This window comes from Peromyscus leucopus, chromosome 20, assembly GCF_004664715.2.
Source record: "Peromyscus leucopus breed LL Stock chromosome 20, UCI_PerLeu_2.1, whole genome shotgun sequence".
NCBI lineage: Eukaryota > Metazoa > Chordata > Mammalia > Rodentia > Cricetidae > Peromyscus > Peromyscus leucopus.
This window is the reverse complement of record NC_051080.1, coordinates 27,295,584-27,307,568: the sequence shown is the minus strand read 5'-3', so window position 1 is coordinate 27,307,568 and position 11,985 is coordinate 27,295,584. Positions and strand designations below refer to the sequence as shown.

General features: G+C 39.2%; 1 pseudogene; it reads left to right on the top strand.

Moving 5' to 3' along the window:
* Positions 1-200: 200 nt before the first annotated feature.
* On the top strand, positions 201-1,090 carry LOC114705460 (annotated as a pseudogene).
* The last annotated feature ends 10,895 nt before the right edge of the window (positions 1,091-11,985 follow it).

The following is an 11,985-nucleotide window of genomic DNA, read 5'->3' as shown; positions in this document are numbered from 1 at the left end:
CAGAAGACACAAACTCATTATCTCAGCAAAGGGCACCTGAGCCTGGAATGAGCTAGGTCATGTGCTCACAGCTACTGCAGTGTGTATGGATGTGTGACCAGGACTAGAGCGCCTGGACCAGTGGCACCCCAGCCTGGGCATGAGCTTTCCAGACACCACAGCCTGCAAGCCCTTGGTCCCACTCTCCATAATGGACCATAGCAAGCCCTTGGAACAGCAAGCTCTCCTAAAAGTTTGTAACCTAGAGATTCTAGGAAGAGTATGCTGAAGGAGAGGGTCATGGACTTGGTCACCCAGATGACCATCCTGCCCCTGCTGTTTGGCTGCCTGGGGATTTTCAGCCTCTTCTGCGTGCTACAGCAGATCCACTCAAAGGCTTACCTGAGGAATGCTGTGGTGGTGGTTACAGGTGCCACCTCAGGGCTCGGCAGAGTGACAGACACACAAACCTTACATGGTGACCTTTGACCTTGCAGATCCTGGTGCTGCTCCTGAGATCCTACAGTGCTTTAGCTATGTGGACATCCTCATCAATAACACTGGGGTCAGCTACTGTGGTGCCATCAGTAATACCATAGTGGACATGGACAGGAGGGTGATAGAGATCAACTATTTTGGCCCTGTTGCTCTAACAAAAGTGCTCCTAACCTCCATGATCAAGAGGAAGCGAGGCCCCATCATCGCCATCAGCAGCATCCAGGGCAAGATCAGCATTCCTTTTCGATCAGCATATTTGGCCTCCAAGCATGCAACCCAGGCATTCTTTGACTGTTTGCATGCTGAGATGGAGCAAGATGACATTGAAGTGACTGTGATAAGCCCTGGCTACATCTATACAAACCTCTCTGTAAATGCTGTCACTGCCAATGGCTCCAGATACGGAGCTCTAGACAAGAACACAGCCCAGGGCAGAAGCCCTGCAGAGGTGGCCCGGGATGTCCTTGCTGCTGTGGGGAAGAAGAAAAAGGATGTGATCTTGACCGACTTACTGCCATTCATGTCTGTCTATCTCAGAACTCTGGCTCCTGGGATTTTCTTCAGAATCATTGCCTCTAGGGCCAGAAAAGAATGAAAATCCAAGAACTCCTGATATTGGTCAGTGCTGCTAGCCTGGATCGGCCTGGTCAGGCTGAGTACCACACCTTTTGGGGCTGGGATTGCTCTGCAAGGGATCCATGGCTGAGGGCTGTCCTGCACTTTAAGGTGGACAGAGTGCTTCTGTTTCCCTGGGGTGGGTTAGCCCTTAAGAAGTAAAATATGGAGTTGGGCTGGGACTCTAAAGATGTAAAATAAACGACTGAACAGTGAAAAACAAACAAACAAACAAACAAAAAACCTCATTATCTCTCATAAAGATAAATTTACATTTCTTCCAGAAATTCTGTAAGCAGATATTATCTTGGCTCCATGGAAACTCTCTCCACAGAAGTTACATGTGTAAGAAAAGGAACAAATAATTCTGTTGGCTACACTTTCAACATATAACTAGGTTCTCTTCTCAATCATGTTCAACCAATTCCTTACAACTACATTATACACTTATTATTTTTCTGTAGCTATCTTCCAGCTCAGAGGACAAAGCCCATCGTTTTCCCCTGGTTCTGATCTACCATCCAGTTTCAATATGAATCTGGAAATTTCCCTTTAAACAAATCCCTGTTCCAAGCTCAAGAAAAGTAAGAGCCTGGCTTTGGCTCTGTTGATGAGTTCAGATATATAATGTATTTATGCTATGAGGGTAAGCAGGTCTATTTTTTTTTTCTTTTGGGGGACCCATCACACAGCTCCCAGATAAATCACACACAGATGCTTATTCTTACTTATAAATATCCGGCCTGAGCTTGGCTTGTTTCTTGCTAGCTTTCTTTAACCTATCCTGTCTACCTTTTGCCTCTGGGCTTTTCGCATTCTCTTACTTCTATAAATCTTACTCTTACTCCATGGCTTGCTGTGCAGCTCATTGGCTGGGTGGCTGGTCCCTGAAATCCTCCTCCTTCTCTGGCTACTTCTTTTTTTTCCTCCATCCCAGATTTCTCCTTCTATTAATTCTCCCTGTCTGTCAGCCCCACCTATCCTTTCTCCTGTCTTGCCATTGGCCATCCAGCTCTTTATTAGGCCATCAGGTATTTTAGACAAGTACAGTAACACAGCTTCAGAGTTAAACAAATGCAACATAAACAAAAGTGACAGTTTAAAATAATATTCCCCAATACAGGTCACGCCAGCCCTCAGTGGCCCTACCTGCCAACCTTTTGTACAACTCAGCCATTTTCGTATTAAACTCTGCACCATCCCAAGTCCATGTGTTTGCTATGGTTACAGTATCAGCTATATTTCTATATTTTAACTCTTGTGCCTCTGCTGTCAAACTGCTGGAAGATCAGACACTAGCTGACTGCATGACCCTGGGGAAACTAACAACTATTGCAGGTCAGCCATGGAAGTGTGAAGATTGCATGGCCCTTTGAGAGAGAGAGAGAGAGAGAGAGAGAGAGCTTGTCATTCAGCCATGAGGACATAGTTAGTTGATAGCCTCTGGGACTGCTGCAATGTCTGAGCTGAGAGCAAGACATCAGATAAAAAAAGGAGGGTTCACTGATGCAGGAACACTCATTTAAGAGGCAAGGACTTGAGACCTTAAGACAATTTATTGTTTAAGATTGCCCCTGGAAGTCTGTAAAAGTGGTAGACCATGATAAACAGAAGCTGAAATTTTCTGAACTGCTGTAGTGGGGAAGTCCAGAAATGGTTTAAATGGAAAAAAAGGAACTAGAAATTTCTAAATACTTAGGCTATGTGAAGAAACAAGATCCACCAAGTGCTTATACTGTATTCCTCCTAAAAATTCCCTGGGTACTTTCTACACTATGCTCTAGAGAAACTCTATGCTCACAAAGAACTCTAAGTAATAACTTCCTCTTCAGAAAAGAGCAGACTGTTGGAAGGTAGCTATAAAGTTAGGCCTACTAATAAATATGAGACTTCTGGAACCATGATACAAAGAAGGTTCAGGCAAGCAACTGACCATCAGAATTCCAGGGTTGAAGATACACTTACAGCCGAAAAGGCAAAGTGGAGATGGGGGTATTTTTTTTTTCCAAAGAACTGTGAGAATAATGACTCATCATAGCCTGAAAAGCAAAGGAAAGCCGAATAAACAGTCAGAAATAGGCACTGCTTGTTTGCACATGCTCATTTTGCAAGGTAAAAATGCATAAGTAAGACTATGAGTTTGAAAGAAAACTCACAAATAAAAACATAAAGATTGAACATACAAGAGGAACTGCCGCTAACACTCCGAGTCCAGAGGTGGCTGTGATCTCATGTGGAATGACTGCAGTGGAGTCCAGAGGTGGCTGTGATCTCGTGTGGAATGACTGCAGTGGAATGGAAGACGACCTAGGGGAAATTACCACGATATACCTTTAACATAACTTGTAACTGTTTTCTCTAGCAATTATCCACTAGTAAACAGAGTATATTTAGAGTTGAAGATATGGCTTGGTGGTTACCATCACTGCTTCCTCTTCCCAAGGACTTAGGTTCAACTTCCAGTACCCACATGGCAACTCACAACCATCTGTAACTCTTATACCAGGGGATTTGGTGCACTCCTCTGACCTACTTTGGCACCAGGCATATAAGTGGTACTCAGATACACATGAAGACAAAACTCTTACACATAAAACATTAATTTGAAGTTATTTTAAAAAGAGAGAATATCAGACCTTTGAAGAATAATAGACATGCAGTCTGAATACGCTTTTCTATCTCTTTGGAAACGAGATGATGATGATGCATTAGATACTACAGTAGGTGTATTCTATCCATCAACATGTTGTACACAATGAACTCACTGGACCCCAGGTTTCATCTATCAGTCACTGCTTCATCACCAGGGTTGATGCAATGGAAATTGATGGACCACTTCCTTTGATCTCTGCCCTATCAAGCAAAATCTGTTTAGTAGAGTGCAACCTTACAAGTGACACTAAACAAAATAACTATCTCATAACTATCTGAAATGCCACCAACATGAGTAACAAAACACAGTTCCTCTATATAATGAAAGATTACATAGCAACAGAAAGGAATAATACACAGATATAAACTGCTATTTGAACAAATCTTGTAAACATTTGAACTAAGAAAGTCTAGTGCCAAAACACTACATGCATGATTACATGATTTCATTTATATATAATATGTAGGAAACAGAAGTCGACATAAGTAGAAAGCATGTTAGTAGGTACCTATGGCTTAGAGGTTTGGTTTTTTTTTGTTTTTGTTTTTGTTTTTTTTGGGTTTTTTTTTTTTTATTTTTTTATTTTTTTTGGTTTTTCAAGATGGTTTCTCTATGTAGTTTTGGTGCCTATCCTGGATCTCTCGATCTGTAGACCAGGCTGGCCTCAAACTCACAGAGATTTGCCTGGCTCTGCCTCCCAAGTGCTGGGATTAAAGGTGTGCACCACCACCGCCCAGCCGGACTTCAAGTATTGACAGCGGAGGGTTTGACTGACAAAGCTATTTTGCTTCCTTTTTATGTGATGAAATATTTTAAACTGAAGTGAGAGGTTAAAAGATTTCTTTTGAGTATGTGGTATGTGCGTGTGTATATGTATGTTCACCTGTGTTGGTTTGCGTGCATGTGGAAATGAGAGGTTGGTATCAGCAAGCTTACTAGTTTGTTTTCCACCTTACATAATGAGGTAGGGACTATTGCTGACCCAAGAGCTCCTGATATTAGCTGGTGTGAATCCCTAGCTTGTTCCAGGGATATTCTGTCCCTGATTTCAGAGTGCTGGTACTATAAGCGGATCATCGTACATGTCTGATACTTATGTGGGTGTTGGGAATATGAAGTACACACTTTATGCTAGGCAAATGTTTAACAAAATAAACCATTTTATAAGACAAAAATGTTTTAAATATACTAAAATGGATTATGGAATGAATCTGATGTACCAGAGACAGTCTGATTTTTAGTTTTATTCCAGATTGTGGATCGAAAAGAACATTGGAAGAATCACAGAAGATGATGGGGGTTTTCATTATTATCCACAAAATAACCTTTTCAAATTAAAACCAATTAAATGATCCTTGGATTTACAAAAAAAAAAAAAAAAAAAAATCTAGCTTATTGAGAGTATTTCAAAAATAACTTCCATTTCCCCAAGATCACTTTACTAATTGAATACAAATCACCAAGCTGAACCTACCATGTGATAAACTTCATGCTGAGTCATGGATAGATCCTACAACAAAATCACAGAGAAGAAATTTGTTTCTGATTTGGGTTATATTTAAACCAAGACTATATGCTTTACTAGAGCCATTCTAGACAGAACTTAAATGTCCTATAAAGTACAGAATGAGTGTGAATTGAAAGATATCAGTTTTGAGATGTTCAAGTACAGTATGGATTGCCCAGAGTTCAGGGAAACTGCTATGTCCAGCATGGGATATCTGAGGGAAAAAAAGATCTATGTACACTATGCTCTTATGTCTGTTAATTTTATTCCTCTAAGACAAAACTCTACCTATTTAGTTATAGCTCCATCAGGCATTCAGGAGAGGAATAAATCTAGATACACTTTGTCCATCTACTATATTTCTCTGGGATGAAATCGTGTTTACATAGCTTCAGTTCCATCCTGAGTCTCAGTTCTCTCATAGTCTTGCTAACAACCAAGCTCTTATGCTTCCAGCCTCATCTTCATCCTCTGTTTCTTTGCCCTCCATCTCTACTTGCTCTCTACTCCTGACTCTGATGAACTCTACAAGAGTTCTGCCTTACTGTCTACAAAACCTCTGTGTTCTTCCCTTCTCTCTGGTTATGACATTCTCTCTCCTGTACAGAAAAGGCCTGTTTCCTCTTCCCCTGGCCACGGAATGTTGCTCCATCCTACCTTCCACCTTGATATGTAAAAACCTCTTTTGTTCTCAGTCAATTGCTGTGGAGAGCCACTAGGTCTCAAGGAAAGGGGATGGTCTGAGCTTCATTTGCACAAGAAACAAAGCTATGGGTCTCCAGACAGCTTTTTCCTAGGTTCAGCGGGAGAGTTAGTTACTTAGAAGTTCAGCAGGTCTGAGGAGCTGAACTGTTTGTCAAATGGTCTAGGAATATTTGGGCATACAAGAATTTAATAGCAGAAGACAGCTAAACTATTAAAAGCTGGATAACACCAAATATTCATAATAAATGGCTTGCCTTTTGACACACCCTTGGCTGGTCAAAGTATAGCTTTAATGCACATTTGAATCTCTACAATATATTCTTTTGGCTCACCACAGTGCAAACCAATGGAAATACTCTGATCCCAAGATTGATAGGAAGTAAAATATACCATCATAGAGCTAGAAAGATAGCACAGAGGTTAAAAGAACCTACTGATCTTCCAGAGGACCCAGGTTTGATTCCCACCACTTATATTATGGCTCATAATAAGGTTTAACTGCAGTTCAAGGGGATCTGAAACCATCTCTTGATAACTACTAATATTGTACTCAAGTGTTATGAATACACGCATATAGGTAGAACACTAATACACATAAAATTGCTATAGGTGTCTGCATTCCCTGAGGAAATAATTCACATTCATGACTTCTGAAAATATACAAATTATTCAAAGTTTTTGGTCACTGACTTATCTGTACTTAATTCAGGACTGTGTTTCCTAAGAGGCTTAATTCTGAAGAGTCCCTGCAGATTAAAGGAGTAGACACAAATGGTCATCCTCATTCCATCTGTTCTCCTTAGAAGGGCAGACCAGTGAGGTCTCTGGTAAATGGTGTATGAGAGGACTACTTGGGTTTTCCTCTGCTGAGGAAGAATGGGAGTCAGTCATAACTCACAAGTGTGTGGAATGGGAAAATCTCTTTTGCAATTTTCCCCAAGGCTGAACTTACTTAGAACTTAGTGACAGTTTTCTACATTTCACAGACCCATTGATCCATTACACCAAGAAAACCACACTGGTGTGGCAAGATACAGAAGAAGATGGCTTGTAGAAACATAATCAACCACGGTTTATTAACTGAGGCACATCAATGCATAACTGGGAAACACCCTCTTCAGAAAACTTTGTTGTAGGACTTATTCTTCCTTTCTGTGTGGAAAAGAGCCTTATGAATATTCAAGGATCAGTCACTTTCATTAACTTGTGGGGTGGTGGTCGAACTCATGCAGACGTATTCCTTTGAATGTTAAAAATGGAAAATAAAAGTAGAAATTTTCATCTTAAGGTCCACTTAAAAAAATAACATACCACACAATAAGTATTCTCTGGTTTGGACACCGCATCTCCGACGTCGAATTACAGCACTTCTCTCATTGTTTTTATGGTGTCATGAAAGGCTTGCATACATGCCAAAATCTTGGCAGCACATCTAAGTTTTAAGACTAGCAGGCATACAGGTTTGTACATATTGTTTATTAGTATCTACCATTATAGAGTTGTTAGTGGTTTGGGTAAGAGGAAAAATGATGCAAAGAAAATATGTATCAAGACACATGGGAATATCATAGCACATGACTCCTAGGGTCTTGGAAGAAGAACATGTGTTTTCATCAGAGACCTATATACCTCTGGTTTGCACTGAGATGTTTTCTGGTCTCTGGATGTTTTGCAAGTTGATAGTGATGTTTACCAAGTGAAAATGCATCTGGAGATATCATGTTGTGTCACCCATCTGTAGCTGGAAGTTTTTCTGTGTCCTGCCCAGCCACATGGTCCCTCAGCTGTTTATAAAATAATCACTCAGAAGCTTATTATTATTCCATAAATGCTAAGCCATTAGCTCAGGCTTATTATTGACTAGCTCTTACATTTAAATTAACCTATAATTCTTATTTATGTTTAGCCACATGGCTTGGTACCTTTTCTCAGTTTTGCCCTGACATCTTGCTTCCTCTGTGTCTGGCTGGCAACTCCTGACTCAACCCTCCTATTCCCAGAATTCTCCTCTCTGCTTGCCCCACCTATACTTCCTGCCTGGCTACTGGACAATCAGTGTTTTACTTATCAATCAATCAGAGCAATACATATTCACAGGATACAGAACATCCCACAGCACCCATCAAATAAAAGAGTGAAATAATAATAATTTAAAAAGGGTTCTCCTAGGACAGGGCATCGGCATGTTCTAAATGTCACAGCATAGTATTCAAATTATGCTACCATCAATGTGTTTACCATCTCTCCAATCTCAAATCCCCTTTATGATCACAGAGAAGGCACTATATGCTACCTGCAAGAAGTGTAAATATGAGCTCTTAATACAGCCAGGTTGTCTCAATGTGAGATTTCATAATGAAAACAGACTCTAATTTTTCCTTTCATTCTGTGGTAGCTTTCAAAGACATTGCCAAAGGAAAATAGTCCCAGTAGAAATACCATGGTTTCAACCAAGTAGTTTAAGGGGAGAAATTCACAGAAAACAAATACATCTTAACTCGTGAATACTGGTTCCAACATGTTTATTAGCAAGTGGATGGATTATAAGGCAAAACAAAGACAAGCAGTGGACAAATGAGAATGAAATTCAGAACTAGTATAGACTTGAGTACATAAAAATGAGAAATTAAACTCTGAACCCTGATAAACATGGGCCAATTGTGAATGTCCACAGAAGAGCAGCCAGCTAAAAAGTATAAGTCAGCCAGCTCATGTTAACAGTCTTTCAGTGTCAACTTCTATAGATATGACACGAAGTACATATGAAGGGAGTGGATATGACAGAGAACAGAAAGTATGAGGCTGCCAAATGCAGGAGCAGAGTGTGGAGAACATTCTGAACTACTTCCTTTCCTATTTGAATGTCCCAAATGTCAGCAACAGAAATTCCTCCTTTGGCCCCCTGCTATCATATCTTCATCAATGTTGTGGACTCTCCTCTAGAACTTTAAGTCCAAAACAACTCTTTCCTTCTATAAATTACATCAGATTACTGTATTCTTTTTACAACAAAAGATAAAGTAAACTAATGTTTATAATACCAGTTTCTGATGTAACACCTGTTGAATCTTTAAATATAATCAGTCTTATTGGATGCACATACAGGTAATATATGTGTGTACACATACTCACACATTTGTGTAGACGTCAGGACTACAATGATTTGAGTTGTCAAAGTCACAGGACAAAGGGGCAGATAGATGACCTGACATACACTGGGATAATTCTATCTTGGAAGCACATTCCTGATCAAATTTAGCAGCTAGGAAATAATAGATTGAATGTCACATATGGCAAAGAAGCTGGAAAATCAGGAAGAAAGCACAAGATGTTGTGTGTGATGGAGAAAAGTCCTAGTGGTCCATCACAGAAGAAGAAAATAGATAGGCATTTTAGACTTCTAATTAGAGTAATGCATGGGCTCAGGATGTAGCTGAGTGACATAGTAAAACCATGGGTTTTATTCCTAGCACTGAACAAAATTACTAAATGTTAATTCAAATCCAAATTTAAACAGCTGTAAAATAAAATTGATGAATCAAATGAGTGGAATAGAATGATTACTAAAAACTTCAAATGTTTTGTTCTGTATTCATTTTAAAATTCTAGAATTCAGCAGATCTTGAGGTATACCAGGAAAGACAACGAATGTGTGCTATTAAAGGGGAACCATAATGAAGCCTCATCCCATAGCGCTTCATATATTCTGAGAAAAGAGGAGAAACATGAGGGGAGAATGGGACAGAGAGAGAAATAAAGGATCCTAGAAACACTGGATATAATTAGTTGCAATTGGAAGAAATCTGTGGTAACAAGGACAGTCAAGACATCCACCTGCAGAAGTGCCAAATATAGGAAAATGAGTTGTTGATGAATTTCTAAGTGGTCTTATTAAATAAAAACATGGAGCCAGAAATAGGGGTGAAAATCTGACAGATATCAGAGGAATCAAACAGCCACCAGCTAACCTTCCTCACCAGGCCACAGCTTCCAAAGTGAGCTACTTTCTGTCTAAACAGACTTATATATTTTTCCAGTCAGCTAACTCATTTTCTCTCTCCACCAAGCTATACCACTTCCTGTCTGTCTACACAGACCTCCAGAACTCTATGGTCGATGCTGGGATTAAAGGCGTGTGTCACCACAGTTGGCTCTATTCCCTAGTGTGACCTTGAACTCACAGAGAACAGATGGATTAAGGGTGTGTGCTAACATTGCATGACTTCTGTTTTTACTAGAAGTGGCTGACCTTTATCCTTTGATCCTCAGATAAATTTTACGGGGGGACACAGATATATTATCACCACAATGGGTTATATGTTTCTTATATAATTTGAATCACAGTAAATCATTAGTATATATTTTATCTGAGTGGGAGAAACAGAAATGTTTTCGCCTCTAAGATTACTACTTGAAAAGTAAACACATGGAACAAGAAACTGGAAGGAAAGGGTATGGAACAATAATGAAATGCTCCATTTTTACATTAAAAAAAAACAAAAATCAATATATAAAACAGAGTTATACACAAGAAATAAACATTAACCCAACATAGTCAAATACATATTTCTCAGTAATTATGTTCATTTGAGTATATTCAATTATAATAGTATTTACAAATTACAATTTAAATAGCAATGAGTTATTTCTAGATACCTACTATTGGGATTGAAATTTAAAACCACAGCCAGGCAGTAGTGGCTCACACCTTTAATCACAGCACTTGGAGGATCTCTATGAGTTTAAGGCCAACCGGCTCTACAGAGCAAGATTCAGGAAAGGCAGAAAAACTACACAGAGAAACCCTGTCTCAAAAAACTGAAAAGAAAAAAAAAAGAAAAGAAAAAAAGAACAAAGAAAAAAGAAATTCAAAACCACCAACAATACCAAATTTTGGTGAAGACAGAGTTAGCCATAAAAGCATGTATAATTGATGACAGCCAAAAAGAACATGGGCATTTAAAGACATCCTTTCAGGGCTTTAATAAAATATCTGCGATAGGAGGCTTAGAGATATGAAAGATTTATTTTTCTTGGTGACTTGAGTCCACTGTTCCTTGGACCCATTTCTTTAGCTTGGGGAAACACAGAATAGAAAAGTTCTGGAAGCACATAGAAGAGAAAAAGCCTCACTTTATGGTAACCAGGAAACTATCACTCACCAGTAGTCTGCCAGACTGTGAATTTTTCAATGGAAACATCCACTGATGAGGTCAGAACCCTCATTATTTTCCTATTTTCTTAAAGCTGAACTGAACTTTGCTGAATTAACAAGCCTTAAACATATGAGACATTGGGGGACATTTGGAACGCTAAGCACACAAGAAGACATTCTAGTAGCTCCCTGGGAAAACAAACATATTCATGTATGATATATCAAACACACTTCTTTATAGTCATCTAAATGAGTTGCAAATACTTTTTCACTCAAGAAACTAAATACAGATGTCCAGGGAAGCTGTATTCAGTATTACTCCAACTTGTAGATAATAAAGATGTGCTTCAACACATAAATGAATAAATACAATGTGGTATACTTATTAAGAAAGCACATTTTTAGCACTAAAATGAGGTGAGCTATAAGCAGAAGGGAAACTCAATGCAGGTTGCCACATGATACAAGATTATACTTACAGTCAAAATGGTACATCACTTTAACTACCTGCCAAATTCTATCAAGAAACTGATGGGGACTATAAATGTAGTGAATCTTAGGAGAGTAAGGATAGGAAAATGAACATGTCAATTTGAAGTAACTTTAGAGCAGTGAAATTGTTACGTAATGATCAAGCTCATGGTATTATAAATTTGTATAGACCACCTAGAACATACCAAACTGAAAGTGAACTTCAATGTTACCTAGTGATTGTGGATTGTGAACAGGTGTCAATGTTGGCATTGAATGTACCATCCTTGTGCAAGATGAAGAGGGGTACAGAGTAGTCCATGAGGGTGGCAAATACTCACAGTCTTTGTACTCGCGAGTCTGAGGCAAAGTATCATGAATTCAAAGCCAGTCTGAGCTACA